Genomic DNA, 12322 nt, shown 5'->3' on the forward strand with positions numbered 1-12322 from the left:
ATGAGTGGGGCAGCTGGCCATAGTAAGAAGTATCACTTTCATAGGGAATGGGAGTAGGACTTTTTTTTCACGATGACATACATACATACATATATATATATATGTATATATATATACAGTATATATACATTTTTTTTATTTTTAGTGGTTAGATCTTTGTGACTTGGTCATTTCAAAAGTAGCTCGCGAGCTGAAAAAGTTTGGGCACCCCTGCACTAGACACAGCTCTAATCTAATCGCCGGAAACTTGGGGACAGAACCGCAATCAGCAGAATCTCGGGAAGCAGAGTCGCGCTCTGCGGCAAACGGAGAGTCTGAACCGCAATCGACGGCATACGGGAAGTCAGAGCCGCAATCGGCGTCATTTGGAAGTCAGCGCTGTGCGCAGCGGTAGGAGCCACCACGCACTGCAGCAGTGGGAGCGGGGCCAGGGACTATCACGGGTCCAGCGCATCAGGCTTGAAGTCCGGCGACGGCCGCGGATCCGGCGACAGCCTTAGATCCGGCGGCGCAAAGGTGGATCCCTATGGCGCACGTGCGTGCGGCGTCGCTGGAGCGAAGTCCGATGGCGGCCGCCGGTCCGGCGTCGCTGGAGCGAAGTCCGACGGCGGCCGCGGAGCTGGTGCCGCTGGAACAAGCTCCGACGACGGACGTGGATCAGGCGTCACGGCGGGAGCTGGTGGAGGAGGTTGGAGGCAGGTAGGTGACTGAGATTAGTACATTGATTGCGAGTAGACACAGGAAGGGAGGGGTGAGTACACAGACGCGGGTAGAAACCATGACAAACTACACATAATAAAACAACCGAGGACGAGTCGTGACAGCTCCCAGGCTTTCCTCTCTTCTCTAACATCGACGGCGATTCAGAGGACCGTTCAGATGCGAGTCTTTTAGCTTTTTGCACTCAAGGAATCTGGGTGTCTGCACTCAACTCATCTGTGGCTATTTCTTGTGACATGTCACTTTCCATTTGTGTGCTTACCACATGCCCCTCCCTTTCCCTTTCCTCACTTGTTTCCTCTCCACTACTTGTAGGCATTTCTTCTACTCCATCAATTTCCTCTGCGTTCTCTGTTGGTGGGGGTGGCACATGCCCCTCCCTTTCCCTCTCCTCATCTATTCCCTCGTTACCTGTTCTCTCGTCACCTGTTCCCTCATCACCTGTTTCCTCGTCACCTGTTCCCTCCTCACCTGTTCCTTCCTTACCCGTTTCCTCTCCACCAATCACAGGCCTTGGCGGGAAATTAGAATTTCCAAAATGTTTGTTAGCTTCATTTTCCTTCACCTGTGTCATTTCTCTCCCGGCGTTCAGTTTGTTGGCAAAAGACGTTGGGCACTTTCTGTAGAGATGATCAGTTTCTACGCAGAGATGGCACTTTCTGCCATTGGTACACTCTTCAAAAGTGTGACCAATAACTCTACATTTCCGGCATATTATTTGCTCACACGCTTCTGCAAGGTGCCCATGCTGTCCACACTTGCTGCAGAGCTTGGGTTGGCCCTGACAATACGTATATGTAGCCTCGGTTTTCTCCCAAAACTATCATCGATGGGAGATGTTTCAGGCCCTGGAACCCCTGAGGGTTCTCCCATTGTTGAATGGGGACCTGCCAGGAACAATTCCAGATGCCATCTTCATCTCTCACCTTCATAGCCTGGCCTTTAACCGTGCAATATCTTCCCAGAAAATTACAAATGTCCTCTGCATTCACTGTCTCATTAAACATTCTGACAATAACTGTTTTCGCAGTATTGTCGGTCAGCCTTTCAACAATAAACACAGAGAACTGGGATTTAACATTTCCATACCGATTCCAAAACTCACGCAGCTTTGCCGGAGAGCAAAAGCTCACATCAAAGCTTTTGCTAAAAGGCAACGTTAGAATGCAGTTCAAATCATATGCTTTAAATTTCAGGCTTTGTTGGTTTAGCTTTCTGGAAAAGTCTAAACTTGACATTACCAGCGGCTCACCATTCATTTCCTTAAAATTGAAGCGTACACTATGGTGCCTCCGCATGGCCGCATGGGGAGCCGCCATAGTGGAAGCACCACCTAAAGACATTTAGACAAAAGGAAAGAAACAAAGAATACCAAACAACTACAAAATAACACAAAGTAAATTAAAGTAACTTGCCACAGTAGATTCTGTCACAAAAGTATCAGGTTATTTGTAACACAATGCTATGACACTATTTCCTCCACAAAGTGAGTCAAGTTCACTGCCACGTCAGGGTGAGAACTTGCGACTCAGGAGAGGTGATCGCCTTCCTAGCCAGCAAAGAACAGATACTACACTTGATTTTAGCCAAAAGGCCGAGAAGCGATGGAGTATACGAGTGACGGACTCGCTTACAGGCTTCCCTGTCTACCCATTCTCACCGACAGTTACAGTACGGAGTGCTGCTCTTCTGGGCACTAATAAATCGGCAAACTTGTCTGCCGACTTATTTGTTCACTCTTCTTCACCCGCAGTAAAGCATGTGTCACGTGCCGTGCCAAAGAGACGTTCGGCCGGCAACTTCCCTCAGCCACACCCTTTCGGCGTCATCTTATCTGTCACCTGCTCCCTCTTGTTATCTGATGTATTTAAACCCTGCCCGTGTGTTTCTCCCTGTCGGTGTCTACTGTTGTCTCCCGTCTGTGGCCGCGCCTCGTGTTCCTTTCCTGCTCGTCCAGTTGCACCTCGGTCTTGTCTGGAGGCTCACGGTCAGAATCTGTTCCGTCTCCGACTGGACTTCTGTATATCTGTTCGCTGGCCGAGAATCTCTATCCCGTCTGTGTCTTCGTTTCCCCTCCTACCTCCCTTCCAACTCCCTTTCCCTTCAATAAACCCTGGTTCAAGCTGCATTTGGTCGCCCGGCTCCAATCATTCCTGACAGCATGTAGTCGTTCACGAGGCATATGTATGTGTCTCCTTTCAGCAGTCTCTATCCAAATACACAGTGCAGGTACTAAATGGGTAGTCCCGGTGAACATAAGAGACAGAGATTGAGATTTTGCAAAGAACTTTCCAGGCTCATCATATGTACCGAAGGGCTGCGCTGGAAAGAGTTGGGCCAGAAGAAAAGAACGAAACTGACGCAGAAGTGGCAGGATCGAACCCACGCCTCAGCAGAGACCGGAGCCTTAATCCAGCACCTTAGACCGCTCGGCCACACTATCAACCACTTGTAATTTCTACATTGTATTTTGTTGACAAATCTATAAAACGTGAAATTGGAGGATAAAAAGTTGGTTTCTCCACCAGCATCCAGGTTAGTGGTGCCAAACTGAGCTTTGTTCATAATGTAATGAAGCCTGTACACAACAGAGTCGAAATAATATGAATGACAATAAGAATCCAGTTGCGCTGGATCCGAATGCTTGTTTGCTGATTAGAGGACATCATGAAGGATTATTGCTGAGCAGCAGAGTGGCGCAGCGGGAGCGTGCTGGGCCCATAACCCAGAGGTCGATGGATCGAAACCATCCTCTGCTATTTGGAACTTGTGTCCTTTGGACCTTCTCTCAAGTCATGATTTTGAGAAGAAATGTGTGCATAATATTTTCCACACGTTGGTTGTGCTGCGTGGAACTCGACCCATACTCAATGCATACAGTTTATTAGGCATATATGTGCTTTCTTTCACCATTCCCAGTCCAAATACACCAGACATGGGCAAATGACAGTCCGCGGACCAAATCCGGCCCCCGGGGCCTGCCAAACCCGAATAAATTGTATCATTAATCATTTTCCCTGCAATTACTATGTTTCCCCCAATAGATGGGGAACCGCCCGTTCGCGCATTTACTCCCGGAAGCCGTGTCAGAAAGCTCGGTGCACACTCACAAGTGTAAGTAGTACGGACCTGGCGCATTACGCGCTCTATTTTCATCAGTGCCGAATTTCGAGTGTGGGCTGTGACATTAGAATTCTCGTAATTCGTGTGCTGAGCTTTCAGATACAGTTTGACGCTAATGCCACCCACAAACCTTCCCCTGGAATCCTTCCATTAAAATGAGTGGCCCGAGGAAAAGAAAGGTGGACACTGAGTGCCGAGTGTTTAAAAAAAGGAGTGGACAATTTGGCTCGACCTACGTGTGTGAGCAGACGTTCAGCTGCATGAACGTCAACAAAGCCCGTCACAGATCTAGGTTAGAGGACCGACACCTCGGCTCTATCCTAAGAATTACCACAACAAATTTTACTCCAGACCATGATGCACGAACAAAACCAAGGTGTGTGTGTGACGATCATTGGGACTTTAATCTTTAATCTTTTAAGTGGAGAAGAAGCCAAACTTGCTTTCCAATAATATTATTTGCTAGTTCTACAAGATTGCATTTTGATCTTAAGGACATATGACATGTTCTTGTACAGGATCTGGTCCTCACCTCGCGGTCCTTTCACAGAAGCCTCGGCGGCACTCCTGTTCCACACGAGAAGGACGCCTCTAGAGTCTCCTGTCAGAATGTCTCCATTGTTCAGGAAGGCAAGACACTGGATAAACTTTGGCTTCTCGTATTTCTGGGAAACAACAACACGTGACGCACGCACCCACACACGCGCACATAAACACAAACAGACACAAACACACGCACACACACGCACGCACGCACGCACGCACACACACACACGCACACACACACACACACACACACACCACACACACACACAAACACATTGCTGTATTTCTACCAAAAGAGAGTACCAATTGTTTGAGAGTAGTGTAGAATGCACTTAGGTGGTCTATAAATGTTATGCATTGAAACCCAGAAAAACCAAAATCCAAGCCCCAACATTATCCATGTGCAGGCATATGAATGGGTGCAAACCTACCCCAAAGATGCCCTGTTTCCGAGCCAGCGAGGTGCCGGTCCAGGCCCAGAAGAAAATATGAGACTTTCCACAGGTGATGATGGTGTTTGGGTCCGATGGGTGGAAATCCACAACCAAAACCACGTCGGTGGTAGTCTGCAAAGCAGACACGCAGGACCCAACATGACTAGCCATGTAAAAGATCCAGGATGGGCGGGCAGGCGGGCGGCTGCACGCACCTTTATCTCGGCCACCTTGGACTTCTTCTGCCAGTCCCAAACGGTCAACATGTGGTCGTTGCAATCGTCAACCACACTCAGATGCTGACCAGAGTCCTGAGGCAACAAACGGGCACACGCCTGAGTTGAGGACCACACGGCTCGTGACGCAGCCACGTGACGCGACGGCCACTCACGGCTTTGGAGAAGACCAAGGAGCCGACGCCTCGCTCAAATGTTCCCAAACCGACGACCTGCAGCGTGGACAGACTGACGCTGTCCCAAATGCGGACGTGCGGCTGCACGGCCTGGGGAGCAAAGGCAATGGTTTCATGAGAACCCGACAACGGGAACAAGAAGCGACAGCTGAGCTTGCCGAGCACAAGTGTCCCTTGAGAGAAACGTGTCCAACCTCAATTCATTGCCCCCCAAAACTATTTCTCGTCTCCAAATAATGTCCCTTGGTTTACCAATCGGTGGTGGATGGCCCTGTACATAATGAACTTGTTGCCGTGGGTAGGGCAGAAGAATACTGACTGAGTACATTTGGGAATAAATTGAGAGGAGAGGATTTCCTACGTCATATTTGTTTGCCGGTGCATCGAGAGATTTTTCTAATGTGGTCGGGAATCGCCGACATGCCGCTTTTGGGCCTCTGCCAGATGCCCCACCCACCCAGTCATTGGGTGAACCAACACATCCTTTTCCCTAAAGAGGGCCTGAGGAATTCATTCATTTTCAAACTAATCAGAACGGCCCGGAATTTAGCCAATGAAACACGAATACCCTCTTCATTTCTGACACAGTTTGGCGCGCCGTCTGTCCGATCCAAGACGACCATGACGTGTTGTCCGAGTTCTCGTGACCGACGTTTGAAACCAATTGCCATTTAACGGCATAGACCAACCACAGGGATGAGAACGGCAAATGAAAATAACCACTGAAAAGTAGCCGGGGTTCGGGGGCCGCATGCCCCACTGGGGGGGGGGGCAAAGGCCCCCCATTGCCCCCCCCCACTTGCCGCAGGGGGCCAGAGGCCGCATTTTTAAAGTCCTGATGTATTTTCCAAAATTTAAGTGGACCTCAGTGTGCAGGGAGCTTAATTTAGTCCGATCGCGCAACCGCAGCGCGCCGGGCGCTCATTGTCGCATTGCTTTAAGAGCGTCTTTGTGTTCCGAGTTGTAAGATGACGCTGCTCTCAAGCCATGCCCATCTGAAGCAGTTCCTGATCCCGTTCGACTTGTCTATTTCCCTGGCACGATCCTCATCTTTTTTCTCTAAAACTTTCGCCATGCTGGCTAAAACTTTTGCTAATTAGGCAAATGAGTAGGCAAATGATGTGACGAAAGTAGCGCCAAAATGCTGCCGAAAATAAGGCGGCTGTTGTCGCAATACTGATGCCAGCCGCCCTCCCCCCATATAAAACAATTTTCTCAACGGATCTACACGATTCACGAAAATGATACTCCCGACCGTAAAAAACACAGAAATCCGCGGATCCGTGGAAAATTCTCATCTCTGCAACCAGAACAAAGTTTCATCCTTTTTGTGTTTTGCATGTCAGGATGACTGCAAACAAATCAGTTCTCAAGTTAAAACAATACTAAAGGACACAATCACATTGATGCTGTCTAAAAAAATTACGTTTAAAAAAATAATTTCACGTGACTCCATTTTATGTACCGTATTTTCACGACCAAAGGGCGCACCATACTAAAAGGCGCAGTCTCAGTTATGTGTGCCATTACTAGATTTAACACACACATAGGGCGCACCGCATCATAGGGCGCATGCATGCCATGATTTACGGTAAACAAAAAAATCGTCACGGGAGCAAGAAAGTGAGGTCGGTTGTACTTTATTCTACTGTTTAACGATGTACTCTACTGTACTCACATTATTGTTGATTGATATTCATACGTAAATCTGTCCAAGTACTCATCTTCTGTATCCAAATTAAACAGTTGGGCAAGTTCGCCATCTGACATGCCAATTTCCCTCGTCATTGTCACACTGCTCTTCGGCAATGATCCCGGCTTTCCAGGAAGCTTGAATTGCGCCTCGTAAGCTTTGTCTATGCCATTTTAGAAGGTCCTAATGCTGTTTTCTTTGCACAAACGATTGTATTCGTTAATCAATGGCGGCAGATGTACGTACTCTACGTGTTATGTGAAGTCCTCTGATTGGTTTACCGCCCCGATCTACGTAAAACGTAATTTCCTTCATCAGGTCTACATATTACGCCTGTTTATTATGTCTCTGTGGCGGAAACCACACAAAACAACTTTACAGACTTGCACAAACGGTAGAGTTTATTTATCAATGGCGACGGAAGTACGTACTTTGCACGGACGATAGTATTATTTACCAATGGTGGCGGAGGTACGTATTCCTCTACGTGTCACGTCCAGTCCTCTGATTGGTCTACTGCCCTGAACTACGTAAAACGTAGTGTCCTCTGATTGGTTCATCGGGTGCCTGTATATTAGGTCTCAGTGTGACTTCCGGCACACAAAACAATGGCGGCGAAGGTACGTACTCTTCTACGTGACACGACCAGTCCTCTGATTGTTTTTTTTTGTCCCAATCTACGTGGGAGAAGCCACACAAACAATGGCGGCTTCAATCCACGAAAGTGAAAGAAAGCTGGACGAGTCGATCTTTGTCCTTTATGTAAACAACCGTCGCGCTGCTGACGCGCGACGTCAGCAGCGCGACGTCGCGCGTCACTCGTCCAGCTTTCTTTCACTTTCGTGGATTGAAGTCGGGCGCCGGCGCTCGGCCGGGTGGCTGTCCAGGGACGGTGGATGGGGCTCGGACAATGCTTTTACGCACGCCCGGTCCTACTCTACCGAGCTGTCTTTCAGCTCCGTGGATGGAAGTCGAGGGCCGGCGCTCAGCCGGGTGGCTGTCCGAGGACGGTGGATGGGCCTCGGTCATGGCTTTTACGCACGCCCGGTCTTATTCTATGGAGCTCTGTTTCACTTCCGTGGCTGGAAGTCCACGCCGCCACACGCCTGTAAGTTTGTTTTGTTAAATAAGGAGCCGTTTACCAAACCCACGTCTTTCCTTGAACTTTGTTAACGCTACGATATGGTTATATAGTAGATCTGTGGAATAACGACGAGGCTGACGTCAGGGCGCACGCGCGGCGATGTTGACAAAGGACGAGGAATTTGATCGATGGATTTAATGATTTAGAGTGCACAGATGGTTTGATAACATTATTGCTTGTATAATAGTTATTTGATATATAATTTATATATCGTTATATGGGCCTGTGGAATATTTTTAAGTGCAAGAGCCGTCAGCGGCGCGCACGCATTGTTGACAAAGGACGATTGATGGATTTAATGAATTGGAGTGACCCAGATGGTTTCGCGCTGCTGTCGTCACTTGAAATTCAAATTACAGTAATCCCTTGCTACATTGCGGTTCGTTTATCGCGGTGTTTTTTTTCTTTTTTTTTTTTTTGAAATTTTTTGAAAAAAAAAGCACATATAAGTCGCTCCTGAGTATAAATCGCCCCCCCCACCCAAACTATGAAAAAAACCGCGACTTATAGTCCGAAAATTACGGTACATATGTTACGAACGAACACACACACACACACACACAGGGCAGTGACGCTACACACACACAGGGCTCTCCAATACACATCGAAACCAAATGGTCATCATCAACAACACACAACAGCCTTAACCTCTCGGCCACCTCGTCTTGTGTTGAAATGTCCTGTTATGTACGTTGTGCCAAGATACTTTGGATGTGAAGATAATGAAAATTCGACGAGGTTGTGATATGTAATGATGAGTGGAGAGCACAATAGAGTAGCAACCCATCGCCTGAATATCTCAGCCACCGCATCTCATGCATGAGTTGTATGGGCGACATGATATGGTATGTACGGCGTGGTATAAGCCGCAAGGTAATATGATACGATACTTTGCGAAGGAGAGGTAAGCCACAAAAGGAGCGACACTGTCAACAAAGAAAAACGTTTTTCAATGTTGTCCCACCCCAAAACGTTGGGATCATCGGATCTGCGCAGTTGGATAGTTCCACCAACATTTTAACATCAACATGGTCTGCCTGGGTGTCCTGGCTGAAGATCCGAAAGAAAAGACCCTAAACTTATTGTACGCTATTGCATATTGGTCATGATCGTATAGCGTTGTGGCCGCAGCATCCCCGGAACGAATCTGGGTCATGGCGTAATTAAATTACCTTGCTGAATTTGTCCGTTGTTCACTGTTGTCAAACAGCCTTGTGTTCAAACAGCACAAGCTTCCAGACATTACGTTCACCTACGTTTAACGTAGGTGGACTAATTCATCTTGGCGAAACTCCCTCAGGCGTTCCCATCCTTTTTTAGGCCTGGCTGCCACGAGGCAGCGATAGACACACAATCATGACCCTGAAAGGATACGCGCAAACCGGCTATGATATTAATCAGAAGTCATTAATCCCCGAAATGCAGTCCAGGTCCGTCATATTCGCCACCAATCGGAATGTAACGGAATCGCCAAACTCATGACGGGGCTCGTTGGTCTAGGGGAATGATTCTCGCTTAGGGTGCGGGAGGTCCCGGGTTCAACTCCCGGACGAGCCCTACACAGCTGTCTCCCGTTCTCTGCCATTTTCGACAGGCCAATGTCACATGCCCATTATTTACTGGCTGAATTTGTGTGTCACGTGACGCAAATTTGGACATAGCGAAAGACTACCAAATGGAATGTAGCAGAGTCAGCATGGTTCCATCAAAAGTGAATGAATGAACCAAGTTTGCCCCCAGTGTCAAATCCGGTACCACAACATAGTTGCAACGCTAAATCGTTTTACTGTGTCAGGCACTTTGCAAAAGCACCAACAATGACAAGAAATAATTGAAAAAGCTGTTTCCACCCAGTCTCGAACTGGGGACCTTTCGCGTGTTAGGCGAACGTGATAACCACTACACTATGGAAACATCTGCTTGAAACATGTGATTTGGCGCTCCCTGTGTGGAGTTTGCATGTTCTGTTGCCTGCATGGGTTTTCCCCGAGTTTTCCTCCCACATCACAAAAACATGCTTGGTCAGCCGATTTACGTAGTAATCCAAATTGCCCATAGTGTGAGTGCAAGTGCGAATGGTTGTTTGTCTCCGCGAGCCCTGCGATTGGCTGCCAACCAGTTACAACTTGTCCCCTGCCTACTGCCCGATGACTGCTGGGATAGACTCCAGCACGCCCGCGACCCCCCGCGGTACAGATAATGGATGGAATGGATGGAACTGAATGGGGATTAGTTTAGGGCCTGAAGAGGGAGCAACAGCAATGTGTACATACTTTTATTAGTTTATACAAACATCTATACTTCATCATATCAATCAATGTGTTAATAGGGTTAGAGTTAGTTTATATAATTTGTCCAAACATAGGTGCTCAATCAGAGCACAGACACAGCACACAGCTTTGTGACTTTCACTTACACATAGGCAGTGAGCACAGACACGGCACACAGACCTCAGTTAAGTTCCATGACACATAGTCACAAAACATTTAGTAAATTAGTGATGTGCATTCCAGTTCATTAAGTGAACTGAATCTTTAGAATCAGTTCACTCAAAAGATTCGTTCAAATGAATCGTTCAACGAATCGTCCCCCCCGACCCACACATACACTGATGTTTTGTTTTTTTACTTCAATAACATACACGACTAAGCAATACACCTCACAATACACCAGACAAAAAACAATCGAGTAAACACACGGTAATGTCGACAACGGCAACGCACGCATTTTTCTCTATATTACAACATCCCGTGGTAACAACCCATGTACATCTAAGAATACAACTCCCCAATTTTTTTTTAATTACATAAACATTTATATATAAAAATAATAATTGGCTCGGGTAATTCACACATTTCTTTCTATAATACAACACCTGTAATGTTTCTCTATACTATGAGAAATAACTTGACAGGACGACCAGGTTTTAGGGAAGCAGTGAGTCAATCATGTATTGATGTTCGTTCTTTTTGCAGCAGTCTCGCACTAGCTACAACATGCCATCCGCCCGCCATACATCACCTCTGGCCCCACCCCCCAGTACGGGTAACCACACAGTCCAAATACATTACATCCCCCTTCTTAAGTTTTTTTTTTTCTTTGCAACAACAAACAGAAAATATATATATTTTGTTTTCCGTAGCAAATTGTCTACAATAACAAATATACCCTCTATCAGATACAACATCCAAGAAAACAAAATAAACCACCCAGCACTGTATACATAAAAACTTTCCAATAATCAACATTTCTGCTCCAAATTCAAACAAAATATTCTTCCGTAATCAAGCACAGGTATGCAGCAAAATGAAACCAAACATGGAATAGTGCAATAGAACTTATCAACATCAAGTCCACTTTTTTCTTTTTGTAAATGACCTTACTCTCTAAACCGTATTGGAGTCTTGACCAGTCTCCCTGATTTAGTACGGTACGGTTGCTTGGGAGAGCACACAGTGTCACTGTGTGACTGCGGAGCATGTGCTGAGGTTTCTAAGTGTGAATAGACCTGATCAGCAGCACTTTGGTTAGAGTCCATATCCACATTCAATTCTCTCTCAGTTGTAGAAGATGGAAACACCCTCTCAGCAGTCTTCCTGAGATGTCTCCGGTTTCTTCTGAGCATCCTGCCCTCAGGTGTACGCACCACATAGGAGCGTTGTTGTTCGTGCCGCTTCAGAACTACAGCTGACTTCCAAGTGTTTCTAGACTGCATTCTCACATTTTCTCCAGCGTGTAGCTCCGGCAGATGCTTAGCATGACGATCATAGTAGCTTTTCTGTTTAGCTTGCTTTTCTTTCAGCTTGTTATGAACCTCGAGTGCACCTTCAGGAGTGAGTAGTGAGGTGGACGTTGGTAACTTTGTCTTCAACCGACGTCCCATCAGCATCTGAGCAGGCGACAGGCCCACACCTTCCAGTGGTGTATTCCTGTACTCCAGAAGTGCAATGTAAGGATCTCCAGACTTCTTGAGCATTCTCTTCACTGTCTGCACCGCTTTTTCTGCTTGTCCATTTGATTGAGCATAGTGTGGACTCGAGAAGACATGACTGAACTCCCAGCTTTCTGCAAAGCTCTTGAAATCAGCACTGGCATACTGAGGAGCACCATCACTGACCAAAATATCTGGGATCCCGTGCCTAGCAAACATGGACTTCATTGCATTTATAGCACCCTTACTGGTGGTATCGGTCAACCTCATGATCTCTGGGAACTTTGAGAAGTAGTCAACACACAGCAAATATTCAGAG

At 47.0% G+C, this 12322-nt stretch overlaps 2 non-coding genes and 1 pseudogene across 2 annotated transcripts; 1 reads left to right on the forward strand and 2 right to left on the reverse strand.

Moving 5' to 3' along the window:
• Positions 1-2121: 2121 nt before the first annotated feature.
• On the reverse strand, positions 2122-2326 carry LOC119135281 (annotated as a pseudogene).
• Positions 2327-9557: 7231 nt separating this feature from the next.
• Positions 9558-9629, forward strand: trnap-agg. The gene has a single exon. It is a non-coding gene; the product is annotated as a tRNA-Pro (tRNA).
• A 284-nt stretch (positions 9630-9913) lies between these two features.
• trnav-aac lies at positions 9914-9986 on the reverse strand. Its single transcript has one exon. It is a non-coding gene; the product is annotated as a tRNA-Val (tRNA).
• Between the last annotated feature and the right edge of the window lie 2336 nt (positions 9987-12322).

This window comes from Syngnathus acus, chromosome 15, assembly GCF_901709675.1.
Source record: "Syngnathus acus chromosome 15, fSynAcu1.2, whole genome shotgun sequence".
Lineage (NCBI taxonomy): Eukaryota > Metazoa > Chordata > Actinopteri > Syngnathiformes > Syngnathidae > Syngnathus > Syngnathus acus.